The 21,035-nt window shown below is 37.8% G+C and overlaps 1 pseudogene; it reads right to left on the reverse strand.

Annotated features, from left to right (window-relative positions):
* Positions 1-4,929: 4,929 nt before the first annotated feature.
* LOC122055071 overlaps positions 4,930-21,035 on the reverse strand; it is a 56,455-nt pseudogene continuing 40,349 nt past the window's right edge.

The following is a 21,035-nucleotide window of genomic DNA, read 5'->3' on the forward strand; positions in this document are numbered from 1 at the left end:
CCGCAGTCCAATGTCCTTGTCTAGGGTTACTCTGATATCTGCTAACCATGCCCACAGCAAAATAGATATCAGGTCTCGTACACACCATTGCATACATAAGGCTTCCTACAGCCGAGGCATAAGGAACTGCCTTCATGTCCTCAATCTCCTTTGATGTCTTTGGAGACATCTCTTTAGATAAAGCTACTCCATGTCTAAAAGGTAAGAAACCTTTCTTGGAGTTTTGCATGCTAAAACGAGCAAGGATAGTATCTATATATAAAGCTTGAGATAGGCACAACATTCTTTTCTTGCGATCCCTTATAACTTTGATTCCAAGAATGTGTGCGCATTCTCCTAAGTCCTTCATATCAAATTGTTTGGACAACCATACCCTTACGTCCGATAATACCTTGACATTGTTGCCAATTAACAAAATATCATCTACATATAGTACAAGAAATACCACCACGTTTCCGTTACACTTCTTGTATACACAAGACTCATCCGGACACTGAATAAATCCATATGATTGGATTACTTCATTAAACCAGATGTTCCAAGATCTTTAAGCTTGCTTCAGTCCATAAATGGACCGATTGAGCTTGCACACTAGATGCTCTTTGCCTTTTTCAATAAATCCCTCTGCTTGCTTCATATGGATGTTTTCTTCAAGACTTCCATTAAGGAATGTTGTCTTGACATCCATTTGACAAATCTCATAATCCATATGAGCGACAATGGATAAGAGTATCCAGATAGACTTAAGTATGGCTACCGGTGAAAAAGTCTCCTCATAATCGATTCCATCTTCCTGAGTATACCCTTTCACAACAAGCCTTGCTTTGAAGGTTTCTACCTTCCCATCTATCCCTATTTTACTTTTGTAGATCCACTTGAATCAAATGGATTTTACACCATCAGGTGGTTCTACAATCTCCCAGACCTTATTAGAATACATAGATTCTATTTCGGAATTCATTGCCTTTTTCCATGATACTGCATCTATATCTTGGAGTGCTTCGTCATATGTTTGGGGATCATGTTCATGTTTACCTGGGATCAAGTCCGAAGACTCTCCCAAAAACATGAATCTCTCAGGTTGCCTCACAACCCTCCCACTACGACGAGGCACTGTCTCTGGCTGTGTATCATGTGTGACTCGTGTTGCAGTTTCTTATGGTACTTCATCTTGTACTATTGGTACTAAAGTAGACGTGTCCTCTCTAATTTCTTCTAGAACTATTTCACACATGGGCTTATGGTTCATTACATAATCTTCTTCTAAAAATCGAGCATTGGTGCTAACAATGATCTTCTGATTTTTAGGATTATAAAACAAACCACCTTTCATTCCCTTAGGATATCCCATAAACAGAATAACTTCTATACGTGATTCCAACTTGTCAGTATCTCCCTTCAGCACATGTGCTGGACTACCCTATATCCGGATATGATTCAGACTAGGCTTACGCTCATTCCATAATTCCATGGGAGTAAAAGGAACTGTTTTAGAATGTACCATATTCAGAATGTACACTGCTGTTTCTAAAGCATATCCCCAAAATGAATTTGGTAATTTTGAATAACTCATCATCGATCTAACCATTTCCATAAGAGTCCTATTTCTTCGTTCTACCACACCATTCTGCTGGGGTGTACCAGGTGCAGACAATTGGGATTGAATCCCGACTTCTTATAAGTAACTCCTAAACTCTCCAAAGAGGTTTTCGCCACCACGGTCAGATCGTAGTGTCTTGATACTTTTACCAAGACGTTTCTCCACATCAGCCCTATATTCTTTAAACTTGTCAAAGCATTCAGACTTGCGGCGCATCAGGTAAATGTATCCGTATATTGAATAATCGTCTATAAAGGAGACGAAGTATTCATAACCACCTCTTGCTTGGATAGACATAGGACCACACAAATCAGAATAAACCAGTTCTAACGCATCTTTGGCTCTATACCCCTTGGCTTTAAAAGGTCTCTTGGTCATTTTACCTTCCAAGCAAGATTCACATGTTGGAAAGTTTTCCAACTCCAATGAACCTAAGAGTCCATCGGCTAAAAGCCTTTGAATCCTACTTAAGTTAATATGTCCAAGCCTTAGATGCCAAAGATACGTTTGGTTCATTTCCGAAGGTTCTTTTCTCTTATTAGAGTTAGAAGATGTGTTATTAATTTCCATATTTTACTTTGTGGGAGAAATTGGATTTATAGTGTATAAATTGCCAACCAATGCACCAGAACAGATAATCACCTTATTTCTATTTATAATGACATTGTTACCAAAGGAAACAGAATATCCATCCAAATACAGTTTAGAAACTGAAATTAAATTCTTTCTAAAACTAGGTGCATAAAGACAATTTCTTAAAATCAAATTTATATTCCTATCAAATGATAAGTAGACGTCTCCCACTGCAACAGCCGTCAACTTAGAAGCATTGCCCATGTAGAGAGTTATCTCTCCATCAAATAGTCACCGGGTTTCCTGGAACCCCTGCAAAGAATTGCAGACATGATCAGTGGCTCCCGTATCTACACACCAGGTGTTGGTAGATAACACCGCTAAACATGTTTCAACTATTAGAGTATGAGATATACCTTTATTGTTCTAGTTTTTACGAGGATAGTCCGCTTTCCATTGTCCAGACTGCTTGCAGATGAAGCACCACTACAACAAAAACTGCAAACGACAACGGATATTATCCGTTGTCGTAGGGTCAAAAAAATCGTTGTAACTGAGGGTGTTGTAGAATGTATTGCCCTACGACAACGGTTTTGAATCCGTTGTCTTTGTAGACATTTGACAACGGTTTTTATTCGTTGTTGTTTATATGCCCAAAATTTGGCTACGAAGGATACGGCAACGTTTTAAAACCGTTGTGGTAGATAATTTCAACAATAGAAATAAACCGTTATTGTAGACATTTTTTACAACAGATATAAACTGTTGTGGTAGATAATATTTGACACATTTTGTTTTTTTTACAACAGTTTTAATATATTTTACAACGGATAAAACCGTTGTCTTTTATCACTTTTTACAAAAAAATTTCGTTGTGGTTTACCTAGTTTTTACAACATTTTTAACTGTTGTCTTTGATGTTCATTAATACCAAACAACCAATCTTATTTTACTAAGCAAACCACCAATACAAAGCTAAATATTTACTACATTAAATCCAAAATAAACATCCATATATAATTCATCTTGTAGCCACATATACAAAAATATACAAAATGAGTTGTTACTCATCAAAATACACATGTTTTCCATTACTCTCCATATACATTAAATCACATGTTTTCCATTTGCTGTTCTCCATATGGCTTAATTTACAAATTAGCAAGGCAAGCTACATCCTAACAAAGCTCACTTCTTGCATCAAAAAAACTCAAGCCTCACGAATTGCCCGACCTGCAAGAGAAAATTTAACAAAACTTATCAAATTCCAGAATTCCAAAAGGAGAATGTAATTAACCAATCTATAGTGCATAGAAGGAAAAAACAAACCAAATGAAGGAAACAAAAAGAGGTATTTATTAGAGAATAACAGTACATGGAATCTACTAGGAGCAGTGATACCTAGCTTAGCATAGTTTATTAAATAATTAGCACTGCATGCAGCTAACATTATTTAAGTGAACTATCATCCAAGATCAATAGAATCCATGCAAAGCACATTACATCCATTAACATCTTGAAACAAAATATTCATGCAATTTTCTGTGCTATTTTCCTGACTGCATTACCTTTGAGACCTGGTAGGCACAATATGCTTTTCCATTTTGCAAGTAACAAGTTTCCAGGAGCTGCAAATTGATATGTAATAAATAGACCCATCACAAAAGCATAAGTGAAATAATTGAAGGAGGATGTTTGTGAGTGCATATATAGGGGAGGAAGGGGGGGGGGGGGGGGGGGGGTTTCAGCTTAACCATGGATTTACAGTGACAACTCATAAATGGATGGATTTGTTCAACTCTTAACCATGGTTAAAGAGTGTTGCTGTCAGATGGAGCCAAGTGGCTTGAGTTAGAGCTCATGGAGGTGGTGAGAGAACACTTAGCTCAAAGGCCGGGCATGCCTCCCAATACAACTTGGACTCCACCGCGCACACTTTGTGTCAGTTTAGATGCTCTGAAGAGGCGGAACCTTTCTCATGCCATTGTACTCATTTAACTCCATCTGAGGAAAAGATAAATTAAAGAAAAATCCTGTTTTTATAATTGAGATCATTTTGAAAGTTAAAAAAAACCGAGGTTGATCAGTGGATGTAAACAAGTTAATCAGCTTGGAGATCCAAAGAGCAAGTCATTAAAGACATTCTCCAGGAAGGCAAATTTGAACTGTTTCAAAGTCGCATCTCAATAACTCAAGGAAAATAAATAAATAAATAAAGAGAACGCAAAAACATGTTTAGCATCACAAGCTTAAAGACTGATTCTTTTGTTCCCAAGATTGTGCATACCAAAGTTGTGGTGAACCGGACCAACCAACCAATTCAACAACCCGAAAACTACAGCTTGAACTCACTGAACGAGTCGGGAGCATCTTACCTTTCCTATCTACCTTTTTTTCCTCTCATCCCAAACTTGTTTCTTTGTTTGCTTGGATAAGTAGGTTGCCCAATTGTAGGACTAGGAGTGTACCATGCCTTTCAATATCCTCCTATCTAACCTCACTCATATTTTCCTTTTCTTTTCCTTGCAAGATATCATATGAGAAAAAAAAAACAAATGTGCAGTAATGAAAGAGTCAAATCTGAATGGCTCAACTTCTAACCAAAATGAAGGTCTCTCACAGTTGCATGAGAAACCATGAAGCATCTACGAAACTTTTTTATATTTTCCTGCAGTCAGAACAATTCTAGGAGAGTTGTCACAAATCGGAAGAAAATGCAATTGCCCATGACGTATTCAGTCAGATGAAAGATTCACCTAAATCTGTGACTTCGGTAATCCATCAATGGGCAGGTGATGCGCCAGAATCTCGTCCGACCAACACTTACCTGATAGTCCAAAGAAGAGGGCAACATCACCATCTTTGCTCATATTGTTGCTAGAGTGCAGGGAGAGAATGTTTCTTTTAGGCATTAGATAGTGCATCACACCGAACAAACCCTTCTTCATCTCCCCGGCATACTGTGTGCCAAGGATGACCATTTCTTTCCTATCAAGATTAAGATCAATGCTGGTGGAGGTAGTCATGTAGTTTGTGTATCGATTACATGGAAACTGACCAGCATTGTAAATTGTGAAGTCCGAAGTACTGAAATCCTCCAGTTCTTCAGGCGTAGGACGGATGCACCTGCCATCCTTCCAATTATTTCATGCAAAAGAGAGTTTTTCTTCTTCTAGTTTACATGTTTTCCCTTGGCATTAAGGAGAGAGAGAGGAGCTAGTTAGCTCACTAACACTAATATATGCATATGTATGATCCAGCCTGCTACTAACACAACTATGATTCATTACTAGAGATCAACAGAACCAACGCAAAGATGACTTATCTGGATAACCGTCGAACTGTAGAATTGAAGAGCATCTTTAGCATTCTTATTAGTAGTATTTTTCACTTACATGTTGTGCATGAACAAAGAATGATAGGCCTTTGCAGAGATAATTTGAACTTTGATTCGATGCTCGGGATCCCAGTTGAGGAATTGGTCATTCACAAATACCTTGTATCATTCAGATGGCATATTAGGATCTATGAGGAATTACATCAAACACTTGATGTGCATGTGTACCTTATCCAAAGAGTTGAGGTAATCGACAACCCTCTCCCTGTTCACCAGGAAGGTGTGCTCATCCATCTCTATGTTCGGTGAGCCTTTGCGTGAATAGTGCACATACATTTTGAGAAGGAACCATCAATGGAAGGATCATGAATTAGTTGTGTGGACTTACTTTCCCCACCAAAGCTCATTGGCAGTGGTTTCATCCTTGACGATGCACTTGTCCCTCGGCGAACGGCCAATCTTCATGTCGGACAAGGTAGCCAAGGCTCCAGTCGATGTTATGAATGATCCATGTTCATGTTTTATGGCTTGCTCGTAGAGTTCTACAAGGAATTCGTGATTCTTTCAATGAGAATGATGATGATTTGAGTGATGAAGAGGAGATGAGAGCAGATACCGGGCGGGGAGAGGTTGTAGAGGACATGGGTAAACTTGAGGGTGCTGTCGCTGACGTTGATGGTCGGCGTCAAGTAGTGGTGGTGCTCGGCGACGACCTTGGTCACCTCCGCCTTCCTGGACGGATCATCCCTCACCACCTTCGGCCCTGTCTCCCTCGTCAGCAACGCCAATGAATCACTGCGCACAGCATGATTTCATTACAAGAAACACGGGAGAAAGATTGGATTCCACCTTCTTGTTCTCAAGAATTGTTTCCTTTTAGGTTTAGAAAAAATGATCCGGCGGTGGCCCACCAGTATCCGGCAAGGAATATGGATGTTTCCCCCTTTTTTTATTATTGAGAAAGAGATGTTTGTTTGGAGATTAAATATTGACCTGATGGATTGGAGCTGGAGCTTCTGGCGCTCCTCCTCTGAGATGGTGGCGAAGGCAGCGTTGCCCTGCTACGCACCGTCCTTGATGGGGGTGGTCGGCGCCGACCACTTCTTCTGCAGGGAGTGCAGTTCGTCGATTTTCTTCGCCTTCACCGGTGGCGCGCTATCGTCATGGCAGATCCCGTTCTCCGATTTCTCCCTCCCGTGCGTCTGGATCTTCGGCAGCCCATTGGAGAACGCCGCTGATCACCAGGAAACGAGAAGGAGCACAACGTCGTATGAGGAGAGGGAAAGATAAATGGCATAGGTTTGGGAACGCGAAAACACGGCGCCTAGAAGAAAACAGCGAGGGAAAGGAAAACAATGAAGGGGGGAAATGACTAAATTCAATTACAACGGTTTTTTCAAAACTATTGTCGTAGCCGCTAAAAACGCGGATAAAGACAACGGTTTATAAAATCGTTATAAAAAGTGTTGTCGTTTTAAAAAAAAGTTGCTCAATGACAATAGTTTTGCTAAAACCGTTGTCTTTTATATTTAATGGGGAATTCAAAGACAACGGTTTTGGCAAAAACCGTTGTCTTCGAGCAAATACGCAACTCTTTCTCTTAAAACCGTTGTCGTAGGGGTGTTGTCGTCTGCAATTTTTGTTGTAGTGCACTTGCCCTTCGGCTTCTTTATTCCAGCTTTCTATCCTGTACCGTGAGGTTAATTCACCTTCTTTGCTGAAAAGACCTGTTTCTTCTTCTTCTTGCCTTTTGACTTAGAAGTAGAACCATTTTCAGCATAGTGAATCTGAGAACTTTGACGAAATATTCCTTCTGCTGCTTGTAGCTCTGTCATAAGTTCCCCCAACGTATACTCTCTTTTGTTCATGTTATAGTTCAGGTGGAACTACTCAAAACTTCTGGGTAGCATTTGGAGAATTATATTGACCTGGGTTTCCCCATCAATTTCTCCTCCAAGGACTTGTATTTCATTCAGATAAGCCATCATTTTGAGGATATGGTCCCTTACGGGTGTCCCCTCAGACATGGTGGCTGTCATTAGCTTTCTCATTGCCTCTTGCCTAGCAGTCCGACACTGGTGCCCAAAGAGTTCTTTGAGATTGTTCATTATATCATAAGCTGTTGGTAAATCTTGATGCTGATATTGCAATACATTTGACATTGATGCCAAAATGTAATACCGCGCCATCTCATCATCTTTTACCCATTTCTTATGATACTCAATCTCCTCTGGGGTAGAGTCATCGTCAGGTGCATCAGGGCAAGCCTCAGTCAGTACAAATTTATAGCTTTCAGCAGTAAGAACAATGTCCAAGTTTCTTTTCCAATCAATATAGTTGGGACCAGTAAGTTTGTTCTCTTTCAGTATAATGGCCAGTGGGTTGAAAGTCATCCTAAGAATCACAAAAGTAAACTTTGGTCAAGACTCTAAATTTAGAATAATATTGATTCCTCAAACAATACTATTTTAAATTAACCAACACCTCAAATCCACATGAATATTGCATGCCACGTTAGTGTGGACGTATACAAATTCAACATTTGTAAGAGGAGGGTGTGACCCATTAATTTTATTATCTTGTCATCCTAATTTTATGGCAAATAAAATTAATAGTTGGTTTCACTTTGGTCACACAATACAATAGCAGTGACTTTGTTGGGAAGGATACTATTGAATGTGTATAACTGTATACCATTACTTGATACTAAGTCCATTAAATAGGATTTTGCCCCTTCAGTTGGAGAAGATCACGCGCTTCTAAATAATTTCCTATAACCATCCATTAAGGAAATTTGATCTAGTGATCCGCAACAAACCCATCCGTTATGGAGGGGGGCACTCAGAGCCAACACGCAAGCTTCACTTACAAACCAATAATGGAGACCATGGGATTTATTAAAATCCCTCTCTCACTTAGTTATTTAAAAATGAGGATTTTAAACTATCCTAGCATACATGAAATGCATACACTCACATCACAATAAATAAAAGCAATAAATATGGAAATTATTTTCCAACTATTATGGCCTTTTTCTGTTACTGTCCTCTATGTGCTCCAACCCTAGCTGCTGCCATCTTTAGCCACCGCCATAGGGTCGAGTTGTCACATCCATCTTGTTTCTTATTCCGCTGCGCCTCTAGTGCTCCAAAAGTACCACGCTTCGCAAGAATCTGATCCGCGTCAAAAATCGAATTTTACATATATCGATCCTATATTCCATGAGGGAATGTACATGTATTCTAGATCGAACAAAAAATAAAATTCTAAAAATAATACAACTCCTGCTGTATTTGAAACATACAATCATGAACACAAAATAATGTCCTTGACATGTCCAAGGGTCCAATCACACACAATATCAAAAAGTCATAATAGTTGAAGCTTGCAACCAAAGAGTTAGCACATCCTACTATTATCCTGCCTAAATTATGTATGACATGTGCATAACCTATTTTAATTCTAAACACACAGAGGCAAACCCTAGCTCTGATACCAATTGTTGGTTAGTCCTAGGAAAACATACCGGTTCCACTGTACAAAAATTTTTGTACAAGTGTCGAACCTTTCCTTAAATAACCTATTGTGTTCTTTAGAAGTTAAATTAGAAATTGTAGACGGAACTTAACATCATTGATTCCAAATTTAACTTATCTGTTCTTAATGGTTTAGATTTGAATCGCAAGCGGAACTTAACACTATTGATTCAAATCCACCTATGTTATTTATTTCATTAAATATTAATTTCCAAAATTGGCTTCCAGGAATACATGGCGAGGCACATGACCTTCTTGGATATGAGAGCAATCACCACCACCTAGTCAAAGCCTTTTAAGGAAAGCTAATATTTAATTTCCTTAAATAACTCTAGGTTAACCAAAATGAACAATCGAATCACAAATTTGAAAAAGAAGAAAATACAGACTCGAATAATAAATTCAAAAAACTAGATCTAATTACCTCTTGTATTTAGAATTCTTACAAAGAAAATATGTAACGACCACCCTTCTTACTACTACTACACTCTAAGGATGACCGTTACTTAACTACTAACTCTGCTTAACCGGTATGATCGAAACCACGAGGAGTCTCTACCGAAAAATTTCGGCAGAGTCTCCCCTGTACTGGTGACCTTAAACTAAGATACATACATAGTATACATCAGCCACAGGCGGCTGGAACATATATTAAACATCCACACAATTAAATGAGTGTCAAACACCAAAAATACATACTTACTATACTGAATTCATCTTAGCATACTATCTAAAACAATCTCAAATGACATGGAACTCAAAATACAATCTCAATATTTATTAATCACTAAAATGCGGAAAACTCAACAACATCCCAAGTCTCTCCCATAGTCCTGGCATCACACACCATCCGCACCTCCTCGTCGTCTTCCTTTATCTGCAGTAAGAGAAAATGCAAACTATAAGCGAATGCTTAGTAAGCGCTATCTAACTCACAAAATCTCGATATGCATGTGAATATACTGAAACTAAAACTGAATGCTCAAAAGGAAAACTACTCATGCTCATCTACTTGTAACAGAAACAAACATACTAAAATGCTAAACATGTAAAGCTACTCATGCCCTTCTAATAGCAAAGAACAGTAAGCTAATCTAGATAACATGCTAGCATAAAAGAAAACTAAACTTGCTGATTTTAAAACAAAGTGAAACTTAATTCATTTGTTCTAAACTTATTCTTTTATCTCACTTGTTTAAAACTTATTCTTTAATACTTTTATACTTATGTGAAACTTATTTTACTTGTTTAAAAACTTATACTTATAATACTTCAAAATAATAATCAACTTTCTTCTTGGGCCCGGCAACTGTACTTGCTATGCGCTCATCCCTAACTAGACCCGAGATAGCTGGTCTCGAATCTAGTAGGGTTTACTAGGTTATCTAAACCTAGGGACGACTATGGGAGTCCAGCCCAAGGACAACTGAGAGTCCTGAATACTAGGTTATCTAAACCTAGGGATGACTATGGGAGCCCAACCCAATGACAACTGAGAGTTCAGTACAGTGCCACTGATAAAAGTAAAATACTTGTTATCTTTTAATACTTCTAATATATAATGCATCGACATTTTCTTTAGCACCTTGTGTGCCAAAATCCCTAAAGTCTTGACTTTGGGATCTACTTAAGGCCTTGGCCTTTTTCTTTCTTTTCTTTATCTTTCTAATACTTGTTAACACTTCTAATAAAAGAATGTCTCATACAAAATTGAAATATCAAAAACTGCATGCTTATAAGTAAAATCGTTCATGCATATTGAGGTAACAAGGAAACTCAAATCTGTATGCTTAAATGAATTGTGGCAAAGAAGCATATCTAAACCACATACTAGGATAAAGAAACTCAAATCTGTATCCTAGAATGAATAAAACTAGAAAACATATTTAAACCTCATGCTAGAATAAAGAACCTCAAATCTGTATACTTCAATAAAAGTAGCATATCTAAACCTCAAGCTCAGATTTAACATAAGAAAATTCTGGAATTGAAACTGTTAGAGTGTATACTAAAAGCCTAGCTTTTGTAAACATTTATTTGTTGAAATAAAAGAATCACATTGGTCAATTTCTGCATTTATTTGTTAAATGTAATTGTTCAATTAATTTATTTAGTAGATAACATGGAGTGTGGTGTCACACTCAGAAGATAATGTTGTCGGCTCTCTATAAATTATAAACAGTTGCTCACGACTAAGATGGAAAGGAACAACTCATCAGTATAGTCGTAGTGTAATTAAGTATTAGTTTATCTTGACTAATAAATTACACTGATACACTTTAAGTGTATTGAGTAGGATCATTTAGGTAAGTTCTTTTTGTACTGACTTAGTAAAAGAACTAAACCTTAGTTATTATGGAAGTGTGTACTCTTAATCCTAATATAATAACAAGCACATATATTTAATATTTATTTCTTTGACTTATCAAAGGGTGAGGTTTAGCTCGATAAATCAATATGCCCGATAAGTTGGGAAATGATATTACTTATAGTGTGTGTTGTTGATTATAGAAGGAATCTGTGTCCTAGTTATCTAGGTTGAGAATGCCCCCAAGAGGAGCTCATAAGGATTGTCATGTTAAACCCTGCAGGTGGACCTAGTCCAACATGATAATAAAGTTGAGTGGGACTACTCTTGGAGCTAGATATTAATTAAGTGAGTTGTTAGTAACTTACTTAATTAGTAGACATTACAAATCTTAAACACAGGGAGGCTAACACACTCATGATAAGAAGGAGCCCATAATGTAATTTGGGATTGGTGTGGTAGTGCGGTAGTAACTCTCTAGTGGAATGAGTTATTATCGATGAACTTGAGTTGTGTGTTCAGGGCGAGCACGGGATATTCAAGCTCATCGGAAGGCCAAAACCAATTTCTCCTCTAGGTCCCTGTCGTAGCCTCATTATAGCCTCAAGTCCATCCAAATGTAAGGTTCTTCTTGGTGTCCAAGAAGGGAGCCGGACCATTACTTGGTGACCAAGCAATGGCCGGCCACATCCTCTTATAGGGGTTGGCCCTATAGCTTGGTGACCAAGCTTGTAGGGCCGACCAAGATTAATTCAAATAGGAGGGGTGTTTTGAATTTTTAAAATCTTCTCTTTGTAGAAAACTATAAGTTTTAAAAAAGAGTTTTTAATTTTTAAAACTTTCCTTATTTGAATTAGGCCACATGTATTAATAGAGAGTTTTAAAAGTTTTAAAACTTTCCTTTTTTAACCATCCTCATGGTTTAAGATAAAAAGGGAGTTAAGTTTTAAAATTAAAATTTTCTATCATCATGTTAAAAAAGAAAATTTATAAGAGAGTTTTTAATTTTTAAAACATGGTTTTAATTTTTAGAAACTTTCCTTTTTTAACTCCTACTTTAGAAAAGAGAGCTTGTAAAATTTTATAAGAGTTTTTCTTGTCAAACTTTATAAAAATAAAATTCCTTTTTCCCCTTGATGGGGTGGCCGGCCACATTGCTTGGTGCCCAAGCACATGGCCGGCCATATTAAAAATAATAAAATCATCACAAATTCAAAATTGGTGATTGATTCAATCAAGAGGAAAGAAAAGGAAAAATTAAAAGGGAAAAGGAAAAACTCTTGGATGATTTTATTTTTTGTAAAAAGTTTTTCCTTATTTGCCTTGGGCAAGTAATATAAAAGAAGGGGTGAGGGGGCTTCATGAGACACAACTCTTATTCTTTTGCTTGGGTGATCTCTTGGTGGCCGGCCCTCTCCTTTCACCCTTTCCCTTTGCTCTCTTCTCCTTGGTGGTGGTGGTGGCCGAATTCTAGAGGATGAGGAAGGACTCTTTTGGGTGGTGTTCATCTTGGAGGATCGTCACTCACACGACGTCCAAGGCGAGGCGAGGAATACGGCAAAAGATCTTGAGGTCATTAGCTTACAAAGAGAAGGTATAACTAGTATTTTTCTTCCGCATCATACTAGTAGTTTTTTTTTTGTATGAATTCTAAATACAAGAGGCAATTAGATCTAGTTTATCGAATTTATTTTTTGATTTTGTGTTTTCTTCTTTTTTGAATTTGTGATTCGATTGTTCTTTTTAGTTAACCTAGAGTTATTTAAGGAAATAAATATTAGCTTTCCTTAAAAGGCTTTGCCTAGGCGGTGGTGGTTGCTCCCATATCCAAGAAAGCCATGTGCCTCGCCATGCAGTCCTGGAAGGTAATTTTGGAAATTAATATTTATGGAATTAATAACTTAGGTAGATTTGAATCAATAGTGTTAAGTTTCGCTTGCGATTCAAATCTAAACCATTAAGAACAGATAAGTTAAATTTGGAATCAACGATATTAAGTTCCGTCTGCGATTCCTAATTTAATTTCTAAAGAACACAATAGGTTATTTAAGGAAAGGTTCGACACTTGTACAAAAAATTTTGTATAGTGGAACCGGTACGTTTTCCTAGGACTAACCAACAATTGGTATCAGAGCTAGGGTTTGCCTCTGTGTATTTTTAGAATTCAAATAGGTTATGCACATGTTATACATATTTTAGGCAGGATAGTAGTAGGATGTGCTAACTCTTTGGTTGCAGGCTCCAACTATTATGGCTTGTTGTAATTGTGTGTGATTGGACCCTTGGACATGTCAAGGGCATTATTTGTGTGCATGATTGTATGTATAAAATACAGCAGGAGTTGTATTATTTTTAGAATTTTATTTTTGTTCGATCTAGAATACATGTACATTCCCTCGTGGAATATAGGATCGATATATGTAAAATTTATTTTTGTCGCGGATCAGATTCTTGCGAGGCGAGGTACTTTTGGAGCACCAGAGGCGCAGTGGAATAAGTAGTAAGAAGGATGCGACAACTCGACCCGATGGCGGTGGCTAAAGATGGCAGCAGCTAGGGTTGGAGCATACTGAAGACAGTGATGGAAAAGGCCATAATAGTTGGAAAATTAATTTCCAAATTTATTGCTTTTATTTACTATGATGTTTATATGCATGTGATGTATGCTAGCATAGGTTAAAATCCTCATTTTTAAATAACTAAGTGGGAGAGGGATTTTAATAAATCCCATGGTCTCCATTACTGGTTTGTAAGTGATGCAACAAGCTTGCGTGTTGGCTCTGAGTGCCTCCCTCCACAACGGATGGGTTTGTTGCGGATCACTAGATCAAACTTCCTTTTATGGATGGTTAAAGGAAATTATTTAGGAGCGTGTGATCTTCTCCAACTAAAGGGGCACAATTCTATTTAATGGATTTAGTATCAAGTAATGGTATACACTTAGACGCATTCAATAGTATCCTCCCCAACGGAGTCACTGCTATTGTATTGTGTGACCAAAGTGAAACCAACTATTAATTTTATTTGTCATGAAGTTAGGATGACAAGATAATAAAATTAATGGGTCACACCCTCCTCTTACAAATGTTGAACATGTATACGTCCACACTAACGTGACATGCAATATTCACGGTGATTTGAGGTGTTGGTTAATTTATAATAGTATTGTTTGAGGAATCAATATTATTCTAAATTTAGAGTCTTGACCAAAGTTTATTTTGTGATTCTTAGGATGACTTTCAACCCACTAACCATTATACTGAAAGAGAACAAGCTTACTGGTCCCAACTATATTGATTGGAAAAGAAACCTGGACATTGTTCTTATTGTTGAAGGCTATAAGTTTGTACTGACTGAGGCTTGCCCTGATGCACCTGACGATGACTCTACCCCAGAGGAGATTGAGTATCATAAGAAATGGGTAAAAGCTGATGAGATGGCGCAGTGTTACATTTTGGCATCTATGTCAAATGTATTGCAACATCAGCATCAAGATTTACCAACAGCTTATGATATAATGAACAATCTCAAAGAACTCTTTGGGCACCAGAGTCGGACTGCTAGGCAAGAGGCAATGAGGAAGCTAATGACAGCCACCATGTTTGAGGGGACACCCGTAAGGGATCATATCCTCAAAATGATGGCTTATCTGAATGAAATACAAGTCCTTAGAGGAGAAATCGATGGAGAAACCCAGGTCGATGTAATTCTCCAAACGCTACCGAGGAGTTTTGAGTAGTTCCACCTGAACTATAACATGAACAAAAGAGAGTATACGTTGGCGGAACTTCTGACAGAACTACAGGCAGTAGAATAAATATTTCGTCATAGTTCTCAGATTCACTATGCTGAAAATGGTTCTACTTCTAAACCGAAAGGAAAGAAGAAGAAGAAATAAGTTAGCTCAGCAAAGAAGGTGAATAAACATCAGAGTACAGGACAGAAAGCTGGAATGAAGAAGCCGAAGGGAAAGTGCTTAATCTGCAAGCAGTCTGGACATTAGAAAGAGGGCTGTCCTCGTAGAAACCAGAACAATAAAGGTATATCTCATACTCTAGTAGTTGAAACATGTTTAGCGGTGTTATCTACCAACACCTGGTGTGTAGATACGGGAGCCACTGATCATGTCTGCAATTCTTTGCAGGGGTTCCAGGAAACCCGACGACTATTTGATGGAGAGATAACTGTCTACATGGGCAATGCTACTAAGGTGGTGGCTGTTGCAGTGGGAGACGTCTACTTATCTTTTGATAGGAATAAAAATTTGATTTTAAGAAATTATCTTTATGTCCCAGTTTTAGAAAAAATTTAATTTCAGTTTCTAAACTGTATTTGGATAGATATTCAGTCTCTTTTAGTAACAATGTCGTTATAAAGAGAAATAAGGTGATTATCTGTTCTGGTGCATTAGTTGGCAATTTATACACTTTAAATCCAATTTCTTTCAGAAAGCAAAATATGGAAATTAATAACACATCTTCTAACTCTAATAAGATAAAAGAACCTTCGGAAATGAACCAAACATATCTTTGGCATCTAAGGCTTGGACATATTAACCTAAGTAGGATTCAAAGGCTTGTAGCCGATGGACTCTTGGGTTCATTAGAGTTGGAAAACTTTCCAACATGCGAATCCTTCTTGGAAGGTAAAATGACCAAGAGACATTTTAAGGCCAAGGGGTATAGAGCCAAAGATGCGTTAGAACTGGTTCATTCTGATTTGTGTGGTCCTATGTCTATCCAGGCAAGTGGTGGTTATGAATACTTCGTCTCCTTTATAGACGATTATTCAAGATACAAATACATTTACCTGATGCGCCGCAAGTCTGAATGCTTTGACAAGTTCAAAGAATATAGGGCTGATGTGGAGAAACGTCTTGGTAAAAGTATCAAGACACTACGGTCTGACCGTGGTGGCGAATACCTCTTTGGGGAGTTTAGGAATTACTTATCAGAAGTCAGGATTCAATCCCAATTGTCTGCACCTGGTATACCCCAGCAGAATGGTGTGGTAGAACGAAGGAATAGGACTCTTATGAAAATGGTTAGATCAATGATGAGTTATTCAGAATTACCGAATTCATTTTGGGGATATGATTTAGAAACAGCAGTGTACATTCTGAATATGGTACCTTCTAAAATAGTTCCTTCTACTCCCATGGAATTATGGAATGGGCGTAAGCCTAGTCTGAATTATATCCAGATATGGGGTAGTCCAGGACATGTGCTGAAGGGAGATACTGACAAGTTGGAATCACGTACAGAAGTTTTTCTGTTTGTGGGATATCCTAAGGGAACGAAAGGTGGTTTGTTTTATAATCCTAAAAATCAGAAGATCATTGTTAGCACCAATGCTCGATTTTTAGAAGAAGATTATGTAATGAACCATAAGCCCATGAGTGAAATAGTTCTAGAAGAAATTAGAGAGGACACGTCTACTTCAGTACCAACAGTACAAGATGAAGTACCACAAGAGACTGCAACACGTGTCACACATGATACACAACCACAGACGGTGCCTCATCGTAGTGGGAGCGTTGTGAGGCAACCTGAGAGATTCATGTTTTTGGGAGAATCTTCAGACTTGATCCCGGGTAAACATGAACCTGATCCCTGAACATATAACGAAGCACTCCAAGATATAGATGCAGTATCTTGGTAAAAGGCAATGAATTCTGAAATAGAATCTATGTATTCTAATAAGGTCTGGGAGCTTGTAGAACCACCTGATGGTGTAAAAGCCGTTGGATGCAAGTGGATCTACAAAAGGAAAAGAGGGACAGATGGGAAGGTAGAAACCTTCAAAGCAAGGCTTGTTGCAAAGGGGTATACTCTGAAAGAGGGAATCGACTATGAGGAGACTTTTTCGCCGGTAGCCATGCTTAAGTCTATCCGGATACTCTTGTCTATTGCTGCTCATATGAATTATGAGATTTGGCAAATGGATGCCAAGACAGCTTTCCTTAACGGAAGTCTTGAAGAAAACATCCATATAAAGTAACTAGAAGGGTTCATTGAAAAAGGCAAAGAGCATCTAGTGTGCAAGCTTAATCGGTCCATTTACGGATTGAAGCAAGCTTCAAGATCTTGGAACATCCGGTTTAACGAAGTAATCCAGTCATATGGATTTATTAAGTGTCCGGATGAGTCTTGTGTATACAAGAAGTGTAACAGAAACGTGGTGGTATTTCTTGTACTATACGTTGATGATATTTTGTTAATTGACAACAATGTCAAGGTATTATCGGACGTAAGGGTATGGTTGTCTAAAAAATTTGATATGAAGGACTTAGGAGAATGTGCACACATTCTTGGGATCAAAGTTATAAGGGATTGCAAAAAAAAAAAATGTTGTGCCTATCCCAAGCTTCATATATAGATACGATATTTGCTCGTTTTAGCATGCATAACTCCAAGAAAGGTTTCTTACCTTTTAGGCATGGAGTAGACTTATCTAAAGAGATGCCTCCGAAGACATCAAAGGAGATTGAGGACATGAAGGTAGTTCCTTATGCTTCAGCTGTAGGAAGCCTTATGTATGCAATGCTGTGTACGAGACCTGATATCTGTTTTGCCATGGGCATGGTTAGCAGATATCAGAGTAACCCTGGATAAAGGCATTGGACTGTGGTAAAGCATATATTAAAGTACCTGACAAGGACTAGAGATTATATGATAGTTTACCAAGCAGACAATTTGCTCCCTATGGGTTACACGGATTCAGACTTCCAATCAGATAGGGACAATAGTAAGTCCACATCAGGCTATGTGTTTACTCTAGGAGGTGGAGCCATTGCATGGAAGAGTGTTAAGCAGAAATGCGTCTCAGACTCAACCATGGAAACTGAGTATGTTGCAGCCTCTGAGGCAGCAAAAGAAGCCGTATGGATCAGGAACTTTCTAATGGACTTAGATGTGATTCCTGGTTTGCCCAAGATCATCACAATTTATTGTGATAATAGCGGTGCAGTTGCAAACTCGAAGGAACCACGAGCCCATAAAACAAGTAAACATATAGAGTGCAAGTACCACCTGATACGAGACATCGTCAAGAGAGGAGAAGTTGTCGTCGCCAAGATTGCTTCAGAAGATAACTTGGCAGATCCTTTCACAAAGGTCCTTCCGGCGAAAGCTTTTGATCAGCATGTGGAGGGGATGGGAATCAGATGTAAGGCAACAGATATGGCAACTTAGACTTTTAGTATAAGTGGGAGATTGTTAGAGTGCATACTAAAAGCCTAGCTTTTGTAAACATTTATTTATTGAAATAAAAGAATCACATTGGTCAATTTCTGTATTTATGTGTTAAATGTAATTGTTCAATTAATTTATATAGTAGATAACATGGAGTGTGGTGTCACACTCAGAAGATAATGTTGTCGGCTCTCTATAAATAATAAACAGTTGCTCATGACTAAGATGGAAAGGAACAACTCATCAGTATAGTCGTAGTATAATTAAGTATTAGTTTATCTTGACTAATAAATTACACTGATACACTTTAAGTGTATTGAGTAGGATCATTTAGGTAAGTTCTTTTTGTACTGACTTAGTAAAAGAACTAAACCTTAGTTTTTATGGAAGTGTGTACTCTTAATCCTAATATAATAACAAGCACATATATTTAATATTTATTTCTTTTACTTATCAAAGGGTGAGGTTTAGCTCGATAAATCAATATGTTCGATAAGTTGGGAAATGATATTACTTATAGTGTGTGTTGTTGATTATAGAAGGAATCTGTGTCCTAGTTATCTAGGTTGAGAATGCCCCCAAGAGGAACTCATAAGGATTGCCATGTTAAACCCTGCAGGTGGACCTAGTCCAACATGACAATAAAGTTGAGTGGTACTACTCTTGGAGCTAGATATTAATTAAGTGAGTTGTCAGTAACTTAATTAGTGGGCATTCATAATCTTAAACACAGAGAGACTAACACACTCATGATAAGAAAGAGCCCATAATGTAATTTGGGATTGGTGCGGTAGTGCGGTAATAACTCTCTAGTGAAATGAGTTATTATCGATGAACTTGAGTTGTGTGTTCAGGGCGAGCACGGGATACTCAAGCTCATCGGAAGGCCAAAACCAATTTCTCCTCTAGGTCCCTGTCATAGCCTCATTATAGCCTCAAGTTCATCCAAATGTAAGGCTCTTCTTGGTGTCCAAGATGGGGGCCGGACCATTGCTTGGTGACAAAGCAATTGCCGGCCACATCCTCTTATAGGGGCCGGCCCTATAGCTTGGTGACCAAGCTTGTAGGGGCCGACCAAGATTAATTCAAATAGGAGGGGTGTTTTGAATTTTTAAAATCTTCTCTTTGTAGAAAACTATAAGTTTTAAAAGGGAGTTTTTAATTTTTAAAACTTTCCTTATTTGAATTAGGCCACATGTTTTAATAGAGAGTTTTAAAAGTTTTAAAACTTTCCTTTTTTAACCATCCTTATGGTTTAAGATAAAAAAGGAGATAAGTTTTAAAATTAAAATTTTCTATCATTATGTTAAAAAAGGAAATTTTATAAGAGAGTTTTTAATTTTTAAAACATGGTTTTAATTTTTTGAAACTTTCCTTTTTTAACTCCTACTTTAGGAAAGAGAGCTTGTAAAATTTTATAAGAGTTTTTCTTGTAAAATTTTATACAAATAAAATTTCTTTTTCCCCTTGATGGGGTGGCTGGCAACCTTGCTTGGTGCCCAAGCAAGTGGTCGGCCATATTAAAAATAATAAAATCATCACAGATTCAAAATTGGTGATTGATTCAATCAAGAGGAAAGAAAAGGAAAAAATAAAAGGGAAAAAGAAAAACTCTTGGATGATTTTATTTTTTGTAAAAAGTTTTTCCTTATTTGCCTTGGGCAAGTAATATAAAAGAAGGGGTGAGGGGGCTTCATGAGACATAACTCTTATTCTTTTGTTTGGGTGATCTCCTGGTGGCCGACCCTCTCCTTTCACCCTTTCTCTTTGCTCTCTTCTCCTTGGTGGTGGTGGTGGCCGAATTCTAGAGGAAGAGGAAGGACTCTTTTGGATGGTGTTCATCTTGGAGGATCATCGCCCACACGACGTCCAAGGCGAGGCGAGGAATACGGTAGAAGATCTTGAGGTCATTAGCTTACAAAGAGAAGGTATAACTAGTATTTTTCTTCCGCATCATACTAGTTTTTTTTTGTATGAATTCTAAATACAAGAGGCAATTAGATCTAGTTTATTGAATTTATTTTTCGATTTTGTGTTTTCTTCTTTTTCGAATTTGTGATTTGATTGTTCTTTTTGGTTAACTTAGATTTATTTAAGGAAATAAGTATTAGCTTTCCTTAAAAGGCTTTGCCTAGGCGGTGGTGGTTGCTCCCATATCCAAGAAGGCCATGTGCCTCGCCATGCAGTCCTGGAAGCCAATTTTGGAAATTAATATTGTAACGACGACCCTTTTTACTACTACTCTCTAAGGGCGACCGTTACCTAACTATTACTCTACTTACTAGTGTCACTTATGCTAATATTAGCAACACTTAGATTTATCACGGCCCTAGAGGAAGTCCTACCAAAAAATTTCGGCAGAGTCTCCCCTGTACCGATGACCAAATCAACCATACAGACACTATATACACAGCCACAGGCGGCTGGAACATACTTTTTTCACAACCACGCAGTATAATAACACAATAAGAAGAAGGAAACTACTCTA

The sequence above is a fragment of the Zingiber officinale genome, chromosome 3B (genome assembly GCF_018446385.1).
Source record: "Zingiber officinale cultivar Zhangliang chromosome 3B, Zo_v1.1, whole genome shotgun sequence".
Lineage (NCBI taxonomy): Eukaryota > Viridiplantae > Streptophyta > Magnoliopsida > Zingiberales > Zingiberaceae > Zingiber > Zingiber officinale.